The sequence below is a fragment of the Globicephala melas genome, chromosome 17 (assembly GCF_963455315.2).
Source record: "Globicephala melas chromosome 17, mGloMel1.2, whole genome shotgun sequence".
Classification (NCBI taxonomy): domain Eukaryota; kingdom Metazoa; phylum Chordata; class Mammalia; order Artiodactyla; family Delphinidae; genus Globicephala; species Globicephala melas.
This window is the reverse complement of record NC_083330.1, coordinates 2,838,042-2,865,822: the sequence shown is the minus strand read 5'-3', so window position 1 is coordinate 2,865,822 and position 27,781 is coordinate 2,838,042. Positions and strand designations below refer to the sequence as shown.

General features: G+C 39.2%; 1 long non-coding RNA gene across 2 annotated transcripts in view; it reads left to right on the top strand.

The window, feature by feature from the left end:
* LOC132593775 (uncharacterized) overlaps positions 1 to 27,362 on the top strand; it is a 76,057-nt gene extending 48,695 nt beyond the window's left edge. For both annotated transcript variants that reach the window (XR_009559598.1, XR_009559599.1), the window contains 3 exons: positions 19,970 to 20,187; positions 21,240 to 21,345; positions 27,246 to 27,362. This is a non-coding gene — a long non-coding RNA (uncharacterized lncRNA). The remainder of the gene's footprint in view (positions 1 to 19,969; positions 20,188 to 21,239; positions 21,346 to 27,245) is intronic.
* The last annotated feature ends 419 nt before the right edge of the window (positions 27,363 to 27,781 follow it).

Below are 27,781 nucleotides of genomic sequence, written 5' to 3'. Positions count from 1 at the left end.
CAGATTCTTAACCACTGCACCACCACGGAAGTCCCTGCATACCATCCTGTAATTTTGGGTTTTTTTTTAACTTAACGTGTCTTAAAATGTTTTCCATCTCAAAAATATAAATTTATGCCACAATATAACAGCTGTATTATATTACAGGATATACCTGGATCAAAATTTTCCTGATTATTCATCTATTGTGAGGAATACAAGTTGTTGTTTTCTATTTTCACTCTCATAAACAAAGACATGATGAAAAACCTTGCAGTTTTCCCATTATTTCCTAAGATTAAATTCCTAGGATTGAATTTACCCTGGATCAAAGGATGTTTACTTTTGAAATTTTGATACATGTTCATATTGCTCCCTGGAAAGGGCGATCCGATCTTCACTCTCACCAATAGCATGAGATTTCCCATAAAACCATCTTGGATGCTTAATGAAACACTCCCACCTTGAGATACTAACACCTGCTATGTCACACATACACAAGTGTATCAGTTTTCTTCTCAGATCATTCATTTATCATTTTTTTGATATGGTCTAAACATATACATAACGTTTTGATTAAAAGCAATTTTCCAGTGTAAAAATCTATACACAGACCAGAGGGCAGACAGCAGAAGCAAGAAATACAATTCTGCAGCCTGTGGAAGGAAAACCACATTCACAGAAAGATAGACAAAATGAAAAGGCAGAGGACTTTGTACCAGATGAAGGAACAAGATAAAACCCCAGAAAAACAACTAAATGAAGTGGAGATAGGCAACCTTCCAGAAAAAGAATTCAGAATAATGATAGTGAAGATGATCCAGGACCTCGGAAAAAGAATGGAGGCAAAGATCGAGCAGATGCACGAAATGTTTAACAAAGACCTAGAAGAATTAAAGAACAAACAAACAGAGATGAACAGTACAATAACTGAAATGAAAACTACACTAGAAGGAATCAATAGCAGAATAACTGAGGCAGAATAATGGATAAGTGACCTGGAAGACAGAATGGTGGAATTCACTGCTGCAGAACAGAATAAAGAAAAAAGAATGAGAAGAAATGAAGACAGCCTAAGAGACCTCTGGGACAATATTAAATGCAAAAACATTCGCATTATAGGGGTCCCAGAAGGAGAAGAGAGAGAGGAAGGACCTGAGAAAATATTTGAAGAGATTATAGTTGAAAACTTCCCTAACATGGGAAAGGAAATAGCCACCCAAGTCCAGGAAATGCAGAGTCCCAGGCAGGATAAACCCAAGGAGAAACATGCCGAGACACATAGTAATCAAATTGACAAAAAACTAAAGACAAAGAGAAATTATTGAAAGCAACAAGGGAAAACTGACAAATAACATACGAGGGAACTCCCATAAGGTTAACAGCTGATTCCTCAGCAGAAACTGTACAAGCCAGAAGGGAGTAGCATGATATATCTACAGTGATGAAAGGGAAGAACCTACAACCAAGATTACTCTACCTGGCAAGGATCCCATTCAGATTTGACGGAGAAATCCAAAGCTTTACAGACAAGCAAAAGCTAAGAGAATTCAGCACCACCAAACCAGCTCTACAACAAATGCTAAAAAACTTCTAAGTGGGAAACACAAGAGAAGAAAAGGACCTACAAAAACAAACCCATAACAATTCGGAAAATGGTCATAGGAACATACATATCAATAATTACCTTAAACATGAATGGACTAAATGCTCCAACTAAAAGACACAGGCTCACTGAATGGATACAAAAACAAGACCCATATATACGCTGTTTACAAGAGACCCACTTCAGACCTAGGGACACATACACACTGAAAGTGAGGGAATGGAAAGAGATATTCCATGCAAATAGAAATCAAAAGAAAGCTGGAGTAGCAATACTCATATCAGATAAAATAGACTTTAAAATAAAGATTTTACAAGAGACAAGGACGAGCCCTACATAATGATCAAGGGATCAATCCAAGAAGAAGGCGTAATAATTATAAATATATATGCACCCAACATAGGAACACCTCAATACATAAGGCAACTGCTAACAGCTATAAAAGAGGAAATCAATAGTAACACAATAATAGTGGGGGACATTAACACCTCACTTACACCAATGGATAGATCATCCAGACAGAAAATTAATAAGGAAACACAAGCTTTGAATGACATAATAGAGCAAATAGATTTAACTGATATTTACAGGACATTCCATCCAGAAACAGCAGATTGCACTTTCTTCTCAAGTACACACGGAACGTTTCCAAATTTTTAAGAATTCCTCTTTAGGAAAGCTGATTATATCAAAGCAGTGCACAGTATTAAGCAAATTACTACAGTGATAAATTCTTCCGTTGCAAAAATTCTATTCTTTAAACCCTCTGTGCTAGTTAAATCTGGGGAATCATATCCGGATGCATGAAGGTGCTGGTGGGTCTGTGAGGCTGTAGGCAGGCCTCCCTTCACATGGTTGGGCTGTAAAAATGACCATGCACACTGAAACCATGCTCAGTCCCATAACATCAAAGGGGAAAGTATGATTGTTCTGTGACTTTTTAAAGTTTTTGTCAAAATATTTAAAACTCTTGGACTTCCCTGGTGGTGCAGTGGTTAAGAATCCGCCTGCCAATGCAGGGGACACGGGTTCGAGCCCGGGTCTGGGAGGATCCCATATGCCGCGGAGCAACTAAGCCTGTGCACCACAACTACTGAGCCTGCGTGCCACAACTACTGAGCCCGTGAGCCACAACTACTGAAGCCCACGCACCTAGAGCCCATGCTCCGCAACCAGAGAAGCCACCGCAGTGAGAAGCCCATGCACTGCATCGAAGAGTAGCCCCTGCTCGCCACAACTAGAGAAAGCCAGGGTGCAGCAACAAAGACCCAACACAGCCAAAAGTAAATAATAAAAATAAATAAATAAATTTATTTTTTAAAATAAATAAATAAAGCTCTTACTGTTATAAAGGAAAATGAAAAAAATTTAAACATTGTTAATGCTAATATTCAAATATGAATTTATATTAATTATACTAATATTCATTTAAATCCTAATGAATCCTAATTTTAAATATTAGGAACATTGAGAATAGAAATATTTTATTTCTTGAAAAACTTAAGAGCAACTTGAACACTGTATAACTTACAGAACAAAGGGAGCATATTTTCCTTGCTTTGGTCAATTATACTCCTTTCTAAATGGATCAGCTTCCAATATTTTATAGTTTGTGCCTTTGATGTCATGAAATATCGTCAAGAATTCCCTTAACGTGAAGCTTTCTGCCAGCGTCACGGTCTCTGAGACATTGTCGTCCTTTTCTCACAACCATGGTCCTTGTTTACGTTGATAAGTTCCTCTAGGCTGCACGACTAGAAGCTCTTGGGGCAGCAGGGTCAACATTGCTACGGTCCGGTTTCACTTCTATAATTCCATTGATGTTTCATTCAGATTTCACTTCCAGCATGGTCAGTTTTTGCTTCTTTGCTGCACTTTTGTCGTCGTTGGCCAGTTTCCTTTTCTGTGTCGATTTTCAGGAAATGTCACAGGGGTTTACAAGTGGGAGACAAAGAGGCAACAGAGCTACATGCTTTGCTGCCTGTGTGTGACCTGAGTAACCGCTCAGGGGCTCATCACCAAAGGACTTTGAAAGATGTGATGACACACACCTGCTATTTATGTAATGACATACACGCTGAAGACCTAGCAGTTAAATTTGTACTTTATCCACTTACAATTCATGTATGGTGGACACTGACGTTTCAACTGAGTTGTTGGGGGACTGCTTTATTGAGCTGAACGGGGGATAAATGAAGATTCATGCATATCGGGACCAACCAAGACAGGGGCTGCCTGTATTGTTTTTACTTGCACATGCCAATGACTTGGAGGAAACTTAGGGAGAGAATAGGACCTAAGACCCGCCTCCTGTTCCCTACATTATGTCTATGCAAGATCTTTCCTTTACCTATTTGCTACAGTAGCTAAAATCCCACTGATGGTCAGCCACCCTTTGGTGTTAATACCCTGCCCTCCTTTGATAAATATTTACTGAGTTCGTCCTGTTCCGCACACAAGGAACGTAGTGGAGACGAGCAGAGAGGGATCTAAACGGAGCTTCCATTCCAAAGGAGAGAGTCAGAAAACAAAATGAGCAAATAAACCTGAAGCATGACTTCTGCCTGTGAAACTTGCTTTGGAGAAAGTAGAGAGGGCGACGTGATAGAGCTGAAGCCAGAGTGTGTGGGAGGAGGCTGTGTACGCGTGAAGGGGAGCAAAGGCCCGCTGAGATTTCAGATGAGCTGCGCCCTGCTGATGGGAAGAAGCCAGGTTTCAGAAAATGAAAATGCATTTGGAGTGTTTGAAAGAAAAGCGAGGAGTGCGGCTGGGGCCCCCGAGTGAGGCAGGGGGAGGAAGGGGACGTGGGATGGCAGAGCTGGGCCAGATCTCGGAAGGCCTGCAGGGCGCCAGAACGGAATGGGGTTTTATTCCACTTACAATGGGAAAAGGTTGGAAAGTGTTAGGCAAAGGACTGGCGTGATAAGAGCTTTGTTAAGATGGAAATATGTCTGGGAAGGGTGACAAGCTGCTGCCAGTTGGAAATAGAAATGGTAATTCTGTAGCTGAGCCGCGGAATAATTTGGGACGAGGGGTGCCAGCCACACCGAGGAGGATGAATTGGAACGCCTCCGTGCAGGGATGCGGTGCTCCGGGGCACCCAGGACCATCAGGAGGACAATGGGCACCCCTGGGCAGGAGGCCGACCCACGCTGCCAGGTGCTCTCCGAGCCCGGTGATCCGGCCTACAGCAGCCAGTGTGCTAGCGGTATAGACACTGCCTGCTAAAAACGGCAGTTTTCTACCCTGAAGGTTGTCATTGCCCGGCGTCCTTTTTCATTTCTTATCTATTGTCGCTAACCCAGATCCCCTAAACCCAGCAGAGAGAAGTAGCTAAGAAAGAAAGAGGATGCATCGTGAGAGGCAGGAGGAATTGTTACTTTGCTGTGTTTCCAAGATCTTGGAAGGCAGTTGAATCTTTCCTTAACGCCTGGGGTCCTGGAAGTAAACCTGGAGTTCTGAAAACTGAAAGAAATCAGATTAAGAGCCCTTCCTATGATATTGTGAAATAAGGATCTTTTGTTAACAGAACCTCTTTGGGTTGGGGGATGGAATAGACAGGCTTTAAAGTCAAACGGGCTTAGATTGAAATTCCAGGGGTAAATCATTTTATGTCTGAACCTCCGCTTCCTATTTGTATGGAAAACGGGTTTTATAATCATACTGACCCCCCATGCTCCTCGGCAGGTGAGATGAGGCAAATATATAATATGTCAAAATACGGAATCCATGGAAGTTTCCGGCTCCGATATGAGCTCAGATAGATTAGTCATCTTCCTCCCCCTCCGGCCGTTCCCCTCCCCGCCTCCCTCCCTTGAATGGGATGCATGGCAGGCCCAGACCATCTGAATTTTCTTCAGTATTAAAATATTATTATAAGGTGCCAGGATAGGAAAAAGAGGAAAAGGAAAACAGTCAGTCAACAGGAACATGCAGCGCGGAGCGGTTCTGGGGGAGCTGGAGGGCAGATCCAGGCGCCGCTGTCTTCCAGCGCTGGTTGGTGCCGCTGAGCCGGAGCCGTTTGCTAAAATGATGGGATCGCACCCCACCCCGGCCCTGAAGCATCAGCCATCAGTTCCCTGTGCACAGCACACTCGGGCGCAGCTGTTCCATGAACGGGGAAGAGGGCCCTCCAGGCAGGCTCGCAAACACATTCTTAATTTTTAAAACATCAAGTGACTGTGAAATGGTATTGAATGCTAAACAGAACATATATCTGTATTATATATATATATAATATAATATACATATTATATATATTATATGTCCTTAATATAATATTTTTATATTATATTATATTATATATAATATATGTCCTTAATACCAGAACATATATCTGGTATTAAGGATAAGCGAAGACTCCTTACAACTTAGTAATAAAAACAAATAACCCAATGAAAAAATGGACACAAGATTTGAACAGATACTTCACAAAGAAGATATACAATTGGTCAGTAATCTCATTAAAAGCTACCCAGTGTCATTATTCATTAACGATATGCAAATTAAAATTGCGTAAGATGTCACTGCACACCCGCAGTAGCAAGTGCTAGCAAGCATATGAGGAGTAACTGAAGCCTCAGACTGTGCTGGTGGGAATGTGAAAATGGAACAACTACTTTGTAAAATGACCCCACGCTTCCTTCAAAAGGGAACCATACACCTACCCTAGCAATTCTCCTCCTGCGTATACGCCAAGTATCCATCAATAGGAGACTGGAAAAACATACTGCGGTGTATACATAAAATGGAACACTAATTAACAATAAAAAAAAGGAACAAGCTCTGAATACACACAACTACTGGAGGGGAACCTCAAAAGCACTATGCTGAATGAAAGCCTAACAGAAAAGAGTACCAAGCGTATGATTCCATTTACATGAAGCTCTGGAACAGGAAGACCTAACCTGGAATGTAGGAATGAACATAGTGACTGCCTCTGGGTGGGCAGGGACAAAGATTGGCTGGAGATGAGAAGGGGGGGCGAGTGTCTCAGGTGAGGAAGCTCTAAATCTTGATAGAGATTTGGAATGCATAGATGTATGCATTCATCAAAACTCACAGAATAGTAGACAAGATTTGTTTATTTCATTGTGTGTAAATTTTACCTTAAAAAAATGTAAACAATATAGAGTTTAGGGGAATTCCCTGGTGGTCCAGAGGTTAGGACTCTGCACTTCCATTGCCGAGGGCATGGGTTCAGTCCCTGGTCAGGGAACTAAGATCCCACAAGCCATGCGGTGTGGCCAAAAAAAATTTAAATATATATTTTTTATATATATATATATATGTATATGTGTGTGTATATATATATATATATATATATATATCTTAGGGAAAGTGTACTGATTTCTGCAACTTACTTTGAAATGCATCAGAAAATAAGATGGGTTGATGGATAACAGAGGGATGGACAGATTGATAATAGGCAATAAAGCAAATAAAATGTTAATGGTAAAATCTAGGTTGTGGGTAAACAGGTTTATAGTGTAAAATTCTTTCAACTTTTATGTGTATTTAAAACTTCATAATTAAATGATGAAAGAAATGAACTTGAAAGATTTTCTTATACTTCTTGTAAGTTTAGAATTAATGCAGCACTATATTATTAACATCCATCTGGAACTGTCTACGTCTTCCAGATCTGGGCCATATTTGGCATTGCCAATCGTGTTCTCACCCAGGCACCCCTCTTTATATTTGCACAGTTCATCGTCCCCCCCACCCCAAGCCCCCGTGCTCTACACTCCATTCAAATCTGTCAAGAGGCATCATGGTGATTATTGATCATGCCTCCATCTTTGTGGTCATTTTGAAACCATATACCTGTCAATCCTCTACCCCCAAACCAGGGCTGTGGTTTTCCAGGGCTTTTTACTCCATCTGATCTCTGTGCAGAGGCTGGGAGAATAGCAGTCTCCTGGGCTGGTCACTAGGCAGCATGTTTGCCCAGGTGCCTAATTTCAAGAGTCATCACATTGAGATTATTTTTAGCCACATAAATTTTTCAGCCACAGCCACCTTACACACGAGATGGCTCCCTGCTCCTGCTTTTCTCAGTAGGACCTTCTAATGAGACTATGCTATGGTGTGCTTAGGGTACCACAATTAGAGGTAAAATGAAGAGAGAAATCCAGGCTTTCTGATTTCACAAAGGTCCTTCCAGTGAATCCCCACCGATCTCAGTTCTGTTAATCTCATTTTAAAAAGAGACAGAGTAGAGATAAGGGAAAAGTTCTCCCTATTTGTGGAAATGTTTTATAGGAATACATTTACTCTTCTGAAGCACAGTAGGATGTCTGTGTGCTTAGAAGGCTGGGTGTCTGCTGGCCCACGAAAGCTATCACTAGAAGGAATTAAATGGTCTGAATGCCAACAGCCAGGTGCCGTCAGGATTCTCAGATAAATAGATGTGGATGAGGGAGAAGGTCAGATAGGAGAGGAGGGGGAGCAGGATAATGAGAATGAAGGTTAAATCTTGATTGTAAACTTTTCAATTCTGTAAGGCCATTTTCTAAAATTCTGTCATGTTGAAATGTTACCTTATTAATGACCATGAGCACGTCTCAAAAGATTCCAAACCTCTCCGTACTCTGGTCTTTCAAAGATAGTTTTTAATGCAGGTTCAGACATTCTCTGTGATACTGGAGAGAGCCCTGTTGGGCAGCAGGGCCCACGACCATTACCAATGCCCCGGGGAACCTCCAGTTGGGCTGCAGCAACTGGAATAATAACACCGAGCATTCTGACCTAGCCTGCAACCTCCCTTTGGAGCCCATGGGCCACCTGCCCACCTGTTCCCGTGCTTTCTATCAAGGCTACTTTCTACAGTAAGTGCTCTTACCTCCACCTTTGGTCTCTTTCCTCTTGAGTCATCACCTTAGTGTAAACATGATTTTCAACAACTGGTTAATTCTTTGCATTATACCTTACTTGTCCATTTTTGACCTTAGACCATTGTTTCCCTGTGATATTCCCATGACTTTACCTATTCATATTCACACATCTACCAATGTAGATGTTCTTGTCTATGAGATTGGATAGAGGGATTCAATATAGGGATTCAAGGTATAAGGGAAATAACATAGAAGACTAGTTCATCTCTCAACTCAGAATCTTACTAGATGGGTGGATTTAAAAAGTACACAACCTCTGTTTCCTTTTTAAAAGTGAAATAATACTATTCTGCCATCCTCTAAAGGTTAAGCTGATGGCCAAGTGACAAAATGTTTGTAAATTAGTTTGGGTCCCCCTCCCCCGTCCCGTGCAGATGAGACAAGGATTTAAATGCAAAGAGTGTATTTGGAAGGTTCTGGAAACACTGGTAGAGAAGGGAAGAAGTGACACCAGGAGGAGAGAAGTGACACAGGAGAAGAAGTGACACCAGGCAAGAAAATTCTGGGGAAAAGTACAAAACGCAAGTCTCAGAGTCATCCAACCCAAGACGCAAGGAAGCTGAATTGTTGGGTATGGAATGTTTCCGAGGGACTTATCCCCCAGCAATATAAAAACAATTGTTTCTATCCCACCTGAGAGTTCCTTTGTAGATGACCAATAAATGGAAATCAAAGACACACTGAGCAGCAGTGATTTTTAATCAACTGTAAGAACTGTTTACATTAAGCACTGGTTTAGAGGATTTACTCTGGGTCTTTCAGGGTAAACACTTTACAACATTCTTTCAGTACATGTGCCACTAACCATGTACTAAAAAAGTTCTGCCCTGGGATAAGTGAGGGTTAGACAGGTAGATGTGTAATTTATTGTAATTTTCTGTCTGAACTGGTACACTTTTGAGAGTGAGAGGGGGTGATATTAATGGGTTATTTGTTTTATTAAGTCCATCTGTTGATGGACACTGGGTTGTTTCTAGTTTTGGGTTGTGAGTAAATCTTCTTTAAAGATCTGCTATACTAGTATTTGTGTGGACATAGGGATTTATTTCTCTTGGCTAAATACGAGAGTGGGACTACTGAATTGTATGGTAAGCATTTAATATTTTTTAAAATTTTTTTAATGTATTTATGGTTGTGTTGGGTCTTCGCTTTTGAGCGCGGGCTTTGTCTAGTTGTGGCGTGCAGGGGTTACTCCTCGTTGCAGTGCATGGGCTTCTCACTGCAGTGGCTTCTCTTGTTGCAGAGCATGGGCTCTAGGCACACGGGCTTCAGTAGTTGTGGCGCACGGGCTTAGTTGCTCCGCGGCATGTGGGATCTTCCCGGAACAGGGCTGGAACCCGTGTCCCCTGCACTGGCAGGCGGATTCTTAACCACTGCACCACCAGGGAAGTCCTAAGCATTTAATTTTTAAAGACTTAAACTTTTCCCAGAGTTGCTCTACCAATTTACACTCCCACCAGAAATGTATGAGAGTTACAGTTGCTTTGTGTCCTTGCCAGCATTTGGTATTGGAAGCCTTTTTAAATTTTACATTTAGTAGGTATGGAGTGGCTTCTCATTTTGATTTTATTTTCCTAACGACTAATAATCACGAGCAGATTTTCATGCACTAATTTGCCATTTACTTCTCAGTGAGATGTACTTTGTTATGTTTAATCTTTCTGTTTCTTTTACTTGGGCTTTGACCTGTTCGTTTTATGGTTTTCATCATATGACAAATATTCAGCCGTTATCTCTTCAAACATTTTTTGTCTGAACCCCTTCTCCCTCCTTTCTAAGACTGATTATATGTATGATGTATATTAAGCTGTATTATGTTGCTCTATTCATTTTTGTAAACTCTTTTCCCTCTGAGTTTCATTTCGGTTATTTTCAATTGCTTTGTCTTCAATTTCACAAGCCTTCTTTTCAGCATCTGACGGTGTCTTACATGCTGTTAATCTCATCCATTGTTTTTTTTCATCTCAGATGTGATATTTTTCACATCTGGAAATTTAACTTGGATCTTTTTACAATGTGCATTTCGTTTCTCTAATCCCCTTGAGCATAAGAAGTATATTTTTAATAGCTGTTTTAATATCTTGTCTGCTGACTGTATTAGTTACGTCATTTCTGTATCTGCATCCTGGTTTTTTCCTCTTGGTGTTGGGACATGTTTTACTGCTTAATTTTATGTCTGGCAATATATGATTAGATGCCAATGCTGTCAGTTATATGCTATTGGATGTTGGGTTTTTTAAAAAATTCCTTTAAATATGTTAGGGTTTCAGTTCTAAAATGCAGTTAAATTACTTGAAATCCATGTGATCCTTTTGGGGCTTACTTGTCTAGCTCTATTAATGCAAACTATGAATGTATGATACCTAGCTAAATAGTCTGTTTAATCTGATTTCAATTATAACCAAATAGCTGGGGGGGCGGGGAAAGGTGGTCCTGAGAGCTAATCCAATTCCCTTTATTCCATCATGGCCAGAAGTAGAAATCTATGCAAAATCTTTTTTGATAGCAGTTCCATGAGAATATTTAAGTTCTCTTATCAACCTTCAAGTACATAATACAGTACTGTTAACTGTAGTCACCATGCTATGTACTAGGTTTCCAGAAATTATTCATCTTATAACTAGGAGTTTGTACCCTCTGAACAACCTCTCCCCGTTTCCCCCACCTACTGCTACTGCTACCACCACTGTTTCTATGAGTTCAGCCTTTTTAGATCCCGCATATAGGTGAGATCATCCAGTATTTGTCTTTCTCTGATTTACTTTGCTTAGCATAATGTCCTCAGGGTTCATCCACGTGACCATAAATGTCAGGATTTCCTTTTTCATGGCTGGGCTGTATTTCACTGTGTATTATTACCACATCATCTTTATCCGTTCCTCCATCAGCGGACACGAAGGTTGTTTGCATATATTGCCTATTATGAATAATGCTGCTATGAACATGGGAGTGCTGATATCTCTCAGAGATTCCGTCTTCATTGCCTTCGGATATATAGCCAGAGGTTGAATTGGTGGATTATGTGATGGGGTTTAGTCACTCGTGTTTCTTTAGTTACCTGTTAGTGTCATTTTGTCTTATTTCCTCCTTTTGAGTTCTTCATGCTTTTCTTAGGGATTTGTATGAGCTGTTTAGCTAATAAGCATCCGATCATTTTTTATAAATATTATTTCCTACTTTATTCTCTCATTTTATTCACAATCAATTCACAACCATTGCGATGTATAGACATTTAGATCTTTTTTAGTCAGATCTCCCTACCCTTTCCTTTCAGAGGCCTGCCATCCCTTTGATGCTTAGAGACTTATTTACCTACCTCAGTGAATGGCTCAACAGCCAAACCAGAAACCTGAAACATACGTTATTATGTAAAGGCCGCTTGTTTGTTAAAAATCATTATAAATATAAGTTTATTGTTAATGCCTAAACTAGTAGTAGGCGTGGTTGGCACCAGGACACCACAGAGACAAAAGTAAACAACATCCAGCCAGTCACCCTGCCTCTCCCAGTGTTTCCCTCTTCACTCCCATGTCCACCATCCTAGTTCCCATCTGCACCTCCTGCCTCTATTCATCTATGCATTGCTCCCTGATTGGCCAGAGTGATTTTCCAAAAAGCCAAAACCGTTTCTGCCACTCCTGTGTTTAAACACCTTCAATACCTCCTTGAAGATGAAGTCTCAGCAGTGTAGCTTGACTTTGTTCATAGCTCATCTCTCCCCTTTGATTTAGTCACGCCCTAAATCCCACCGATTTTGCACACAAATTATTCCCTGTGGTGTTGGGAAAGTTTTAAATATCTTTTCTATTTAAACAATTTTTCTTCATTTAATACTGCTGTCCTCTCTCATACACTCTACCCTTTGTCATAGCTGCAAACCTCCTTGGTTCCCCAAACAAGTGGAAATCTAACAAGTCCTTTCCACATTCTGATTTGCTTTCCCTTGAAGGAAGGATGGACGTGCAAAGGCAGTAATAAATGTATTCCCTGTCTACATTATAATGAAATACACAAGAGTCTACAGTGCCTTTTTTTTTTTTTTTTTTGCCGCATGACTTGAGGGATCTTAGTTCCCCCACCAGGGGTCGAACCCACGCCCCCTGCCGTGGAAGCGCGGAGTCCTAACCCCTGGACCGCCAGGGAAGTCCCCACAGTGTCTTTTTAAATTTGCCTTCTCAAGGGTGAGAAAATATGCATGATGGCAACCACATATCAGGTCAAATGAAGTAGCCACTCTCTTAAGATGAACTTCACGGTAATGATTATTTGTGACGGAAAATTGCACGCGTTTTCGTTCATAATTTTGTTGCGCCCTAACTTACAGCCTCTGGAGGGGCAATTCATAAATAATCCAAACGATGAGGGCAAGCATTCAGCCTCAGTGTCCCTGGCTCTTCTGGGTGAAGGTACTGATTCACGTACAGGTTAGGCTGCTAAGAAGCAGAACTGCACTTATCATGCCTGGCCAGTGGCTTCTGTGGGGCAAGTTTGCTGGGTGCTGAATTACCCCAGCACAGATCTAACTGTAGCTAAAAGCAAACCTACAACACAACCCATCCTTGCTTATCCTTTACAAATAAGAGAAATCAGACTGAAATTCCTATGGTAGTTTCTCAGCCTAAGAGCCTTGGTTCTTTATTGGTAAACACTGAATTTTGTGCACCTTTCTGGGTCAGAATGTCTGTAGCTATAAGCAAATTCCAGAAGGGGTTAATGATCCCCTAAAATGCTAAAATCTATAGTTTGGTAACCGGAACTCTGTTTCCTGTATAAACCCTATCCCACCTGACCCCCAAATTGAAAAGTATTCTATCTAATCTTCAACCTGAATTTACTCTTCCTGTTGTCCTTATCCTTCATTTGCCTGTTTATTTTGAATAATAAATACTGAATTAATTTTGTTGTGGCTTAATATTCAAATAAAAATCATGTGATTGACTTGAACTCAACATTTTAAAACATTTGAAGGTTTCTAGCTAATAGTGACCCCTGGTGTTACTTTGAAAAATATGCAGTATGCTATTCATATCTTTAAGATCATCCTTGAGATCTTTAAGATCATCTACTGATGGTCTACTGGCCGGAGTGGGCAAACTGTATAGAAAGCTCCTCCTTCCTGGTGACCCATGGGGTAAGTAGCAAATTTATCCACGTGAAATTAGATTCTGTGCACTAAACATACAAAAGAGCAGCACTGTATTAGGTAATACCTGCACATGCTATTTTAAAATTTTACAATAAAACCATTTGGGAAATAAATTCATTTTATCAACTCAAAACTATTAAAGCAATAGGAAAAATAAAAAGTGATTATAGGAATTCAGACTTATCTAATCTAGTGGAAGGCAGTATCTAAAAGGAGAAACAGAGATATTTTTCAAGTGCCTTAAAATCCACAATTATGCAGAATTAGGTGTTCCCCCAAGAAGAGCAAATTTAAGAAATCAGTTGTCTACGTAATAATATGAGATAAATCTAAGTAACTCATACTGAACACTAGAACATTTATCTCTGGATATGCTATTGTAATGAAAACAAAATGTTCACCTCAAATCCTTCATGGATGTATAAACATAATTTGTTTAACTTGTCTTCTATTAATGAACAATCCATATTTTACTACTACAAATAATATTTCAATAATTATTCTTGTTCATGTGTTCTTGTTCAGTTCCCATACGTGCAGTTATGTCTATAGAATAAATTAGAATTGACACTTTTATGGTAACATTAATCACAATGGATTGTCAAATTGCCCTCCTTTGAGGTTGTGATACACTTACACTCCCAGAAATAAATATATGCCCACTTTCTCACCTCCTTTCCAACACTATTTTTTACTTAAATACTACGTTTTGGAGATATATATAGCTCTAGTTCATGCATTGAATAGTATTCAATCGTATAACTTAAATATACTGCTACTTATTTATCCACATCTCCACTAGTGGACAATTATGTTTTTCCCATGTCACTTTATCCTTGTCAGAGTGCCTCGTCCATGATAAATGTTTGTTGAGTGAATGAATAAACTAATGAATCAATGAGTAACAAAGAAACTGATTGCAAAGTATGTTAGACATCTGGTATGGATTATAGTTGAGAATCCCTACTACAAATTGCAGTGTCAAAGGGATGCCCAAAAAACTCCAAGCCCAGCTACCTGCTGTCTTTTCAAGACCTTAGAGGTGGATGGGAAGGGTTGGGGAAGAATAGCCTTTCACTGCTTTTAAGCTCTGTGTAATTTTTCAGTTTTCATAATTGGCATTAATATCCTCAATTATCACTTAATCGAAGTGTATATTAAGGATAATTTTTCTACTCTTAAATGTAAACAGTACCTTATTAGTGATCTTTTGAATTGTAGGGACACACCCAGCTAGCTACGGGCCACCACAACCTGAGTGTGGCTTATATTTACTGAATCAAGAATAAATCCGGCTAGGTTGCTTTGTTGTTAAAACGAGACCAGTTATTTGAAGCTCAGGTTCGAGTTCATATATTCTGATTCACCAGCTGGTTTTTATATCATGACAAAGGGACAGCTTCCACATAAGAACTTTTACAACACTGACATTCCAGTGATGGCAAGTTTTGGCATAGGACATTATTTAATATGTGGGAACGATGCATTTTGTGCTGGGGCAAAGGAACACTGAAATGTGGTCGACTGAGGCCAAGCTTAGAAATTTCTGATTCCATGGCAAAATGCCACACATCCTTCTTGCTGGTATCTAGCTTCATACTATGGGAATAGAATTCACTCCAAAAGTTTTACAATTGTAGGTAGGAGAGAACATTTTAGGAGTATGTTAAAAGACAATAGTTTTGTTTCTCTCCTGTCCTATATTTTAGAATTGTACTTTATCTTAATGATTCTACATCCTCTTATTATTTACCTGTCTTTCAAAATAAAATTGTGCACCAAGACTTTCCTGAAAGAGCCATTTCCGGACAATTTTTCTTTGAGCTGAGTTCATGTTGACTAGGCAAGCTACAAACTTAATACATTATTCGTTTGGCAAGCGTTAATTAAATGCAAGACTAAGCATCTAGGACTTCCCTTGTGGCGCAGTGGTTAAGAATCCGCTTGCCAGTGCAGAGGACACGGGTTCGAGCCCTGGTCCGGGAAGATCCCATGTGCCAAGGAGCAACTAAGCCCGTGCGCCACAATTACTGAGCCTGCGAGCCACAACTACTGAGCCCACGTGCCACAACTACTGAAGCCCACGCACCTAGAGCCCATGCTCCACAACAAGAGAAGCCACTGCAATGAGAAGCCCACGCACCGCAACAGAGTAGCCCCCCCTTGCCACAACTAGAGAAAGCCCATGCGCAGCAACGAAGACCCAACATAACCAAAAATAAATAAATAAATAAATTTAAAAATAAAGTATGTTATATTATTAAAAATAAATAAATAAAATACATGTATCTACTAATATTTCCATAATCTTGAGACAATTGTCTTGCCATGAAGTATACTAATGTCCTGGAAAGGTATTCCTATTAAGAACTAAGAAAGTGCAGAAGTTTAAAAGTTACTAATTATATAAATAGTCTGCTACTAGTGTGTTTGGTTTTGAGAGAGCAATAATCAGCCCAAGACTGAGATAGCAACAAATCTGCTAACACAAATTATTCATGCTATTTAGAATTTTAAATAGAATTTGAGGAAAAATGGCCACTTAAGTAAGCCTGAGCTTGTATATAAAGCACCTACCATGATACCTCACACACGCTCATTCCATTTTCTTAGTTCCCTCTCCTTCTCTGAAATCAGTGGTGTACCCATTAAAAAAAATTTTTTTATTGAAGTATAATGGATGTACAATATTATATAAGTTACAGGTTGTACACTATTGTAATTCCCAATATACTTCATTCATAGTTATTATAAAATATATGCTATATCCTTGTGTTGTACAGTATACCCTTGTAGCTTTTTTTTTTTTTGAGTTACGCTGGCCTCTCACTGTTGTGGCCTCTCCCGTTGCGGAGCACAGGCTCCGGACGCGCAGGCTCAGTGGCCATGGCTCACGGGCCCAGCCGCTCTGTGGCATGTGGGATCTTCCCGGACCAGGGCACGAACCCGTGTCCCCTGCATCGGCAGGCGGACTCTCAACCACTGCGCCACCAGGGAAGCCCCTTGTAGCTTATTTTATACATAATAGTTTGTACATCTTAATCCCCTACCCCTGTATGACCCCTCCCCCTTCCGTCTCCCCAGTGGTGACCAGTAGTTTGTTCTCTATATCTGTGAGTCTGCTTCTGTTTTGTTATATTCACTAGTTTGTTGTGTTTTAGATTCCACATATAAGTGAGATCATACAGTGTTTGTCTTTCTTTGACTTATTTCACTTAGCATAATACCCTCCAAGTCCATCCATGTCGCTGCAAATGGCAAAATTTCATTCTTCTTAATGGCTCGGTAGTATTCCACTGTACATATACCACATCTTCTTTATCCATTCATCTGTTAATGGACATTTAGATTGTTTCCATAACTTGACAGTTGTAAATAATGGTGCTATGAACATGGGGGTGCATGTATCTTTTCAAATTAGTGTTTTGTTTTTTGGGAGTATATACTCAGGAGTGGAATGACTGGGTCATATAATGATTCTATTTTTAGTTCCTCCATACTGTTTTCCATAGCGGCTGCACCAATTTACATTCCTACCAACAGTGTACAAGTGTTCTCTTTTCTCTACATCCTCACCAGCATTTGTTATTTGTAGACTTTTTGATGGTAGCCATTCTGACAGGTGTGAAGTGATATCTCATTGTGGTTTTGATTTGTGTTTCCTTGATGATGAACGATGTTGAGCATCTTTTCATGTGCCTGTTGGCCATCTGCATTTCCTCTTTGGAAAAATGTTTATTCAGGTCTTCTGCCCATTTTTTAAAAGTGGGTGTTTTTTTTTGATGTTGAGTTGTATGAGCTGTATATATATTTTGTGTATTAACCCCTTATTGATCATATCATTTGCAAGTAATTCCCTTATTCAGTAGGTTGTCTTTTTATTTTATGGTTTCCTTCGCAGTGCAAAAGCTTTTACGTCTAATTAGGTCCCATTTATTTATTTTTGCTTTTATTTCCTTTGCTTTAGGAGACAGGTTAAAAAAATATTGCTATGATTTATGTCCAAGAGTATTCTGCCTATATTTTCCTCTAGTAGTTTTATGGTTTCCACTCTTACGTTTAGGTTTTTTAGCCTCCTGCAATAAACAATTATCTGGCCAAAAATAACAACAGATTGAGGAAACCTGGCTTGGATTAACAAAAGATTTTTTGGGGAGAAGTATTTTTTTGGAGCATTGTTTAGGATTGCTGGCACATAGTGATAATAAAAGCAGACTGATAAAAGTTATATTTATTATTGTTAAATAATTAACATCGACAGTGCTCTACCTTATTGCCTGCACCCAGGGCCAGTCATTAGATTTCCATTAGATTTCTCCTTCTAAAGGACTGCCACTTCAAGTGAGGGCTAAATTAGATTTCTGCTTTCAAAGTACTTTTAAAGCACTTCAGTGATAGTTAATGTGAACTAGAGCTTAGCAACAGGTGATTCACGTGGCTATGTTTTTCTGTTTACTACTTATTTGACTTTTTTTTTATAAATTTATTTATTTATTTTTGGCTGCGTTGGGTCTTCGTTGCTGCGTGGTCTTTCTCTAGTTGCGGTGAGCGGGGGCTGCTCTTCGCTGTGGTGTGCGGACTTCTCATTGCGGTGGCTTCCCTTGTTGCGGAGCACCGGCTCTAGGCGCGCACACAGGCTCAGTAGTTGTGGCGCATGGGCTTAGTTGCTCCGCGGCATGTGGGACCTTCCCGGACCAGGGCTCGAACCCGTGACCCCTGCATTCACAGGCGGACTCTCAACCACTGCGCCACCAGGGAAGCTGCCCTCATTTGACTTTTAAAAATATAATTTTAAAATGTTGTGAACTTTTTATTGAAATATAATTCACATACCAAAAATTCACCATTTTGGAACTTCCCTGGTGGCCCAGTGAGTAAGATTCCACACTTCCAATGCAGGGGGCCCGGGTTCGATCCCTGGTCAGGGAACTAGATCCCGCATGCCAAAACTAAGGCCTGGTGCAGCCAAAGTAAATAAATAAGTATTTTAAAAAAACAAAGCAAAAATTCACCATTTTGAAGTGTGATTCAGTGGTTTTTAGTATAGTCATAAAGTTTTGTAACAATCACCACTATTTAGTTTCAGAATATTTTCATCATTCCTATTTTCATCATTCCCCAAAGAAACATGCACATAATCTTTTAAAAAAATATTTATTTGGCTGTGCCGGGTCTTAGTTGTGGCACACGGGATCTTTTTTAGTTGTGACATGCAGGATCTTTAGTTGAGCCACGTGGGATCTAGGGATCGAACCCAGGCCCCCTGCATCTGGAGCGTGGAGTCTTAGCCACTGGACCACCAGGGAAGTCCCAAAACATGCACATAAGTATTCATCTCATTCTTCCCTTTCCCTAGCCCCTAGCAACCACTCATCTACTCTCTGTCTAGGAAAGTGCCTATTCGGCACAGTTTATATAAGTGGAATTATAGAGTATGTGACTTTTTCTGAGTAGCTTCTTTCACTTAGTATGTTTCCATGGTTCATCCATGTTGTAGCAAGTATCAGTACATTCCTCTTTATTGCCAGATAATATTCCATTGTATGAATAAGCCACATTTGGTATAGCCATTCATCAGTTGATATTTGGGTTGCTTTCACTTTTTGGCTGCTAAGGATCCTACGAACATTTGTGTCCACATCTTTGTGTGGACGTAGGTTTTTAATTACCTTGGGTATATACCTAGGAGTGGAGTTTCTGGGTCATGTGGTAATTGTCACGTGAGGAACTGAAATTCGTGCATCACATGTATTCTACTGTGTGGATGTGCCACATCTTGTTTATCCATTGGTCAGCTGGTGGATGTTAGGATTGTGTCCACTTTTTAACTGTTACGAATAATGTAGTACGAACATTTGTGTACAAGTTTTTGGTGGCGACGTGCTTTTGTTTCTCTAAGAATGGAATTGTGCGGCTCTATGATAACTCTATGTTTAACCTTTTGGGGAACTGCCGATCTGTTTTCCAAAGTGGCTGCACCACTTTACAATCCCACCAGCAACATACAGAGTTCCAATTTCTCCACAGCCTTGCTATCGCCTGTCTTTGATTTTAGGCACCCTAGCTGATATAAAGTGGTATCTTCTTGTAATTTTGATTTGCATTTCCCTAATAACTAACAAAACTGAGGATGTCTTCATGTGCTTATTGGCTATCTGTATATCTTTGTTGAAATGTACATTCAAATCTTCAGCCCATTTGAAAAACTGGGTTGTCTTTTTATTATTGAGTTGTAAGAGTTCATTAGAGAGTCTGGGTACTTGTTCTTTATATGATATGTAATTTGAAAATATGTTCTCACCTTCTGTGTAGTCTTTTCACTTTTTTTTTTTTTTTTTGCAGTATGCGGGCCTCTGACTGTTGTGGCCTCTCTCGTTGCGGAGCACAGGCGCTGGACGCTCAGGCTCAGCGGCCATGGCTCACGGGCCCAGTCGCTCAGTGGCATGCGGGATCTTCCCGGACCAGGGCACGAACCCGTGTCCCCTGCATCGGCAGGCGGACTCTCAACCACTGCGCCACCAGGGAAGCCTTCTTTTCACTTTTTGATGGTATCCTCTGAGGTATAAGTTTTTAATTTTGATGAGGTCCAATTTATCTAATTTGTGTGTGTATGTGTATTGCCTGCATTTTTGGTGTTATATCTAAGAAACCATTGCCTAATGCAAGGTCATAAAGATTTACTCCTATGCTTTCTTGTAAGAGTGTTATAATTCTCGCTATTACGTTTAAGTCTTTGATCCAGTTTGAGTTAATTTTTGTAAGTGGTATGAGGTAGGAGCCCCACTTCATCTTTTGCATGTAGATATCCAGTTGTTCAAACACCGTTTGTTAAGAAGGCTATTCTTCCTCCATTGAAGTGTCCTGGTACTCTTTTTGAAAATCAATTAACTTTAACAGTTCATTTCTGGACTCTCAATCCTTTTCCTTTAATCTGTCTAACCTTATGGCAGTACCACACTGTCTTGATTATCATAGCCTTGTCATAAGTTTTCAAACTGGGAAGTATGAATGCTCCACATTTGTTCTTTTTCAAGATTCTTTTGGCTATTCTGGTCCCTTGCACTTCCATCTGAATTTTATGGTGAGCTTTTGCCAGTTTCTGCAAAAAAACCTACCTGGGATCTTGGTAGGGCCTATGTTGAGTCTCTAGATCACTGTGGGAAGCATTGCCATCTTAGTAAGTCTTCTAATTCATGCACAGGGGATGTCTTTAATTTCTTTCAACGTTTTGTAATTTTCAGTGTACAAGTCCTACATTTCTTTGGTTAAACTTATTCCTATTATATGCTTTTAAAATGGATGCTATTAAAATGGAATTGATTTCTCTATTTCCTTTTTTAAATTTATTGCTACATTACAGAAATCTAATAAAAATGTTTTTAAGTAAACAGTACCACTGAGGCAGACACGTGAAATAGGAAAAGGATGTTTCTTAATCACTTAGTGTGGACTGTTGCTTTTTTTGAATGTGTACTATCTGCTCTGTTGAAGACATCCATTCCATAACTTCTTTAAAAAGCCTGGATGAACTTTCAGGAAACCTGTGATTCTCAGCTTATTTCTTGGTGCCGTTGGACATTTTTCAAAATGATAATCTTTTTTTTTTTGACAGGTAAGAAGTGATTTAGAGAGAAACACACTCCACAGACAGAGTGTGGGCCACCTCAGAAGGTGACAGCGGCAACAAAACAATAATCTTCTTGAAACAGGAGTAAAAGGTATTCTCGGGAGCCTTGTATAAAAAGGAAAAGACAAGCATTTCACACAAAGATCTCTCTTGGGTCAGCTTCTAGGAATTTAGAGGTATAAAGGAAGGAAGGGAAAAAGGGGAAGAGGTAAAAGGCCTATAATATGAATGTGACAAGATGTAAAATAAAGAAATTTGGGAAATTCTTTTATGTTTTAAACGTACCGAGATGTGTGTACTGACAAACACTTTATTAATTTCAAGAACTGATGGAGTTGCATTTTTCAAAATGTATCGAGTGGCCATTATATAATTATTGTTCTGGGCCAACACAACATGTCTTGAGTTGCCGTATATCTTACATGCCCTTTTTTTTTTTTTTTGGCTCGCTGCATGGCTTGCGGGACCTTAATTGCTCTGACCAGGGATTGAACTGGGGCTCTCAGCAGTGAAAATGCGGATTCCTAGCCACTGGACTGCTAGGGAATTCCCTACGTAATATTTTTAAAATTTTAACCTAGAGAGTTAATGTGGAGTAGCTACAATAGGTATTGCCAACACCATTTTAACAGGAGGAACTTCAGATCATAGATTTTCCAAATCCAAATGAGATCTCAGGTTTTCCACCTCCTAAATGCCAACAACCTTATGAACTAGTTATGTAGAAATATACACATATTTAAAAAAATTAGGGCAGGGACACATAGTTTTAGAGGGCAGGAGCTCTCTGTGCTCCCCTTTGCCTGGCAAAACAATAAAGCTATTCTTGACCAGAGGGCAGACAGAAGAAGCTAGAAGAACTACAATTCTGTAGCCTGTGGAAGGAAAACCACATTCACAGAAAGACAGACAAAATGAAAAGGCAGAGGACTTTGTACTAGATGAAGGAACAAGACAAAACCTCATAAAAACAACTAAATGAAGTGGAGATAGGCAACCTTCCAGAAAAAGAATTCAGAATAATGACAGTGAAGATGATCCAGGACCTCGGAAAAAGAATGGAGGCAAAGATCGAGAAGATGCAAGACATGTTTAACAAAGACCTAGAACAATTAAAGAACAAACAAACAGAGATGAAGAATACAATAACTGAAATGAAAAATACACTAGAAGGAACCAATAGCAGAATAACAAGGCAGAAGAACTGATAAGTGACCTGGAAGACAGAATGGTGGAATTCACTGCCACAGAACAGAATAAAGAAAAAAGAATGAAAAGAAATGAAGACAGCCTAAGAGACCTCTGGGACAACATTAAACGCAACAACATTCGCATTATAGGGGTCCCAGAAGGAGAAGAGAGAGAGAAAGGACTTGAGAAAATATTTGAAGAGATTATAGTCGAGAACTTCCCTAACATGGGAAAGGAAATAGCCACCCAACTCCAGGAAGCGCAGAGAGTCTCATATAGGAAAAACCCAAGGAGAAACACACCCAGACACATAGTAATCAAATTGGCAAAAATTAAAGACAAAGACAAATTATTGAAAGCAACAAGGAAAAAATGACAAATAACATACGAGGGAACTCCCATAAGGTTAACAGCTGATTTCTCAGCAGAAACTCTACAAGCCAGAAGGGAGTGGCACGAGATATTTAAAGTGATGAAAGGGAAAAACCTACAACCAAGATTACTCTACCCGGCAAGGATCTCATTCAGATTCAACAGAGAAATCCAAAGCTTTACAGACAAGCAAAAGCTAAGAGAATTCAGCACCACCAAAACAGCTCTACAACAAATGCTAAAAAACTTCTTTAAGTGGGAAACACAAGAGAAGAAAAGGACCTACAAAAACAAACCCATAACAATTCAGAAAATGGTCATAGGAACATACATATCTATAATTACCTTAAAGATGAATGGACTAATGCTCCAACCAAAAGACACAGGCTCGCTGAATAGATACAAAAACAAGACCCATATATATGCTGTCTACAGGAGACCCACTTCAGAACTAGAGACACATACAGACTGAAAGTGAGGGGATGGAAAAGGACATTCCATGCAAATGGAAATCAAGACAGCTGGAGTAACAATACTCATATCAGATAAAATAGACATTAAAATAAAGAATCTTACAAGAGACAAGGAAGGACACTACGTAATGATCAAGGGATCAATCCAAGAAGAAGATATAACAATTATAAACCTATATACACCCAACATAGGAGCACCTCAATACACAAGGCAACTGCTAATAGCTATAAAAGAGAAAATCAACAGTAACACAATAATAGTGGGGGACTTTAACACCTCACTTACACCAATGGACATATCATCCAGACAGAAAATTAATAAGGAAACACAAACTTTAAATGACACAAGAGACCAGATAGATTTAATTGATATTTATAGGACATTCCACCCAAAAACAGCAGATTACACTTTCTTTTCAAGTGCACATGGAACGTTCTCCAGGATACATCACATCTTCGGTCACAAATCAAGCCTTGGTAAATTTAAGAAACTTGAAATCATATCAAGCATCTTTTCTTACCACAACGCTATGAGATTAGAAATCAATCACAGGGAGGAAAAACATAAAAAACACAAACACTTGGAGGCTAAACAATACATTACTAAATAACCAAGAAATCACTGAAGAAATCAAAGAGGAAATCAAAAAATACCTAGAGACAAATGACAACGAAAACATGATGATCCAAAACCTATGGGATGCAGCAAAAGCAGTTCTAAGAGGGAAAGTTTATAGCACTACAAGCCTACCTCAAGAAACAAGAAACATCTCAAATAAACAATCTAACCTTACACCTAAAGGAACAAGAGAAAGAAGAACAAACAAAACCCAAAGTTAGTAGAAGGAAAGAAATCATAAAGATCAGAGCAGAAATATATGAAATAGAAACAAAGAAAACAATAGCAAAGATCAATAAAACTAAAAGCTGGTTCTTTGAGAAGATAAACAAAATGGATAAACCTTTAGGCAGACTCATCAAGAAAAAGAGGGAGAGAACTCAAATCAATGAAATTAGAAATGAAAAAGGAGAAGTTAAAATGGACACTGCAGAAATACAAGGCATCCTAAGAGACTACTACAAGCAACTCTATGCCGATAAAATAGACAACCTGGAAGGAATGGACAAATTCTTAGAAAGGTATAAACTTCCAAGACTGAACCAGGAAGAAATAGAAAATATGAACATATCAATCACAAGTAATGAAATTGAAACTGTGATTAAAAATCTTTCAACAAACAAAAGTCCAGGACCAGATGGCTTCAAAGGTGGATTCTATCAAACATTTAGAGAAGAGCTAACACCAATCCTTCTCAAACTCTTCCAATAAATTGCAGAGGAAGGAACACTCCCAAACTCATTCTATGAGACCACCATCACCCTGAAACCAAAACCAGACAAAGATACTACAAAAAAAGAAAATTAAAGACCAATGTCACTGATGAATATAGATGCAAAAATCCTCAACAAAATCCTAGCAAACAGAATCCAACAACACATTAAAAGGATCATACACCATGATCAAGTGGGATTTATCTCAGGGATGCAAGGATTCTTCAATATATGCAAATCAATCAATGTGATACATCATATCAACAAATTGAAGAATAAAAACCATATGATCATCTCAGTAGATGCAGAAAAAGCTTTTGATAAAATGCAACACCCATTTATGATAAAAAATATCTCCAGGCATAGTGGGAACCTACCTCAACATAATAAAGGCTTAGATGAAAAACCCACAGTAAATATCATTCTCAATGGTGAAAAACTGAAAGCATTTCCTCTAAGATCAGGAACAAGACAAGGTTGTCCACTCTTGCCACTATTATTCAACATAGTTTTGGAAGTCCTAGCCACGGCAATCAGAGAAGAAAAAGAAATAAAAGGAATACAAATCGGAAAAGAAGAAGTAAAACTGTCACTGTTTGCAGATGACATGATACTATACATAGAGAATCCTCAAGGTGCCACCAGAAGACTACTAGAGCTAATCAATGAATTTGGTAAAGTTGCAGGATACAGAATTAATGCATAGAAATCTCCTGCATTCCTATACACTAATAACAAAAGATCAGAAAGAGAAATTAAGGCAATAATCCCATTCACCATTGCAACAAAAAGAATAAAATACTTAGGAATAATCCTACGTAAGGAGACAAAAGACCTGTATGCAGAAAACTATGACACTGATGAATGACATCAAAGATGACACAAACAGATGGAGAGATATACCATGTTGTTGGATTGGAAGAATCAATATTGTGAAAATGACTATACTACCCAAAGCAATCTACAGATTCAATGCAATCCCTATCAAATTACCAGTGGCATTTTTTACGGAACTAGAACAAAAAAATCGTAAAATCTGTATGGAGACACAAAAGACCGCGAATAGCCACAGGAGTCTTGAGGGAAAGACACGGAGCTGGAGGAATCAGACTCCCTGACTTCAGACTATACTACAAAGCTACAGTAATCAAGACAATATGATACTGGCACAAAAACAGAAATATAGATCAATGGAACAGGATAGAAAGCCCAGAGATAAACCCACGCACCTATGGTCAACTAATCTATGACAAAGGAGGCAAGGATATACAATGGAGAAAAGAAAGTCTCTTCAATAGTGGTGCTGGGAAAACTGGACAGCTACATGTAGAAGAATGAAATTAGAATACTCCCCAACACCATGCACAAAAATAAACTCACAATGGATTAAAGACCTAAATGTAATACTAGACAATGGGCATCATCAGAAAATCTACAAATGACAAATACTGCAGAGGGTGTGGAGAAAAGGGAACCCTCTTGCATTGTTGGTGGGAATGTAAATTGATACAGCCACTATGGAGAACAGTATGGAGGTTCCTTAAAAAACTAAAAGTAGAATTACCATATGAGCCAGCAATCCCAGTACTAGGCATATACCCAGAGAAAACCATAATTCAAAAAGACACATGCACCCTAATATTCATTGCAGCACTATTTACAATAGCCAGGACATGGAATCCACCTAAATGCCCACTGACAGAGAAATGGATAAAGAGATGTGGTACATATATACAATGGATTACTCAGCCATAAAAAGGAACGAAATTGGGTCATTTGTAGAGACGTGGATGGATCTAGAGACTGTCATACAGAGTAAACTAAGGAGCAAAACAAATATCGTATATTAATGCATATATGTGGAACCTAGAAAAATGGTACAGATGAACCGGTTTGCAGGGTAGAAATAGAGACACAGATGTAGAGAACAAACGTATGGACACCAAGGGGGGAAAGCGGCAGGTGGGTGGGTGTTGGGATGAATTGGGGGATTGGGATTGACATGTATACACCAATATGTATAAAATGGATAACTAATAAGAACCTACTGTATAAAAAATAAATAAAGTAAAATTCAAAAAACAATTAGGGCACATTTGAAAATGACAAGTGATTTCAAATGAATCCCTTCAACAGTACAAAGATATAGAAAGTTGTGAATGAATTAGTATTTATCTGATGAATTCATTTTGAGAGAAAGCGTAGCACTATGGATTAAAAGGAGAAGGAGTATTTTGTAGGACTGCAAGGGGCTGTAGAGATTTAGTCCTTTGTTCCTCAAGGCCATCATCTGCATTAGAATTCCCTTTAGACCATGTTAAAAAAGTCTTGGACCCTGTCACTGGTATATATCTAGTGTATTAAAGAGTGGATAAACTTCTAATACTCCATTTTTTCATATAACGAAATTAATTTAAGTAACAATCATGAAATAATAATAATGGCCAAAAAAGAAAGAAACACTGAAAATTTTTTTTAAGACTGAAAGTTTTTATTGAAAATTCATATAATCAAAGCAGTCAAAACTAAAGTTAAAAAATAAATATTACAGAAACAAAAAGGAAAACAATTTTTCTATAGTTTTCATATCTGCCTAAGAGTTTTTTTTTTTTTTTTTTTGCAGTATGCGGGCCTGTCACTGTCGTGGCCTCTCCCGTTGCAGAGCACAGGCTCCGGACGCGCAGGCTCAGCGGCCATGACTCACGGGCCCAGCCGCTCCGCGGCATGTGGGATATTCCCCGACCAGGGCACGAGCCCATGTCCCCTGCATCGGCAGGCGGACTCTCAACCACTGCGCCACTAGGGAAGCCCAGCCTAAGAGTTTTAACATTAACCTTTTGTTAAGAGATCAACATGACATTTCGTGTAAATAACTGTCTAGCAAGTAATAAGTGAATTTTAATAAAACTGAGAGATCAAAAGATATCTTACGTAACTACTAAATCATACTGCTGATGTAATGCTTTCTTACTTGATTTTCGTTTTAAGTGGAAAAACAGGCAATTAAGGATGAATTCCAATTTCAAAAGATGTTACTTAAATTCTGTAAAACATTTGCCGTGTACACTAAATTTGGCACTTACCAAGGGGCCCCACGGAATGACTGAATGAGATGGTGGGATGGAGTCCAGAGCCCACCACTCCCTTCAGTAGAAGGGA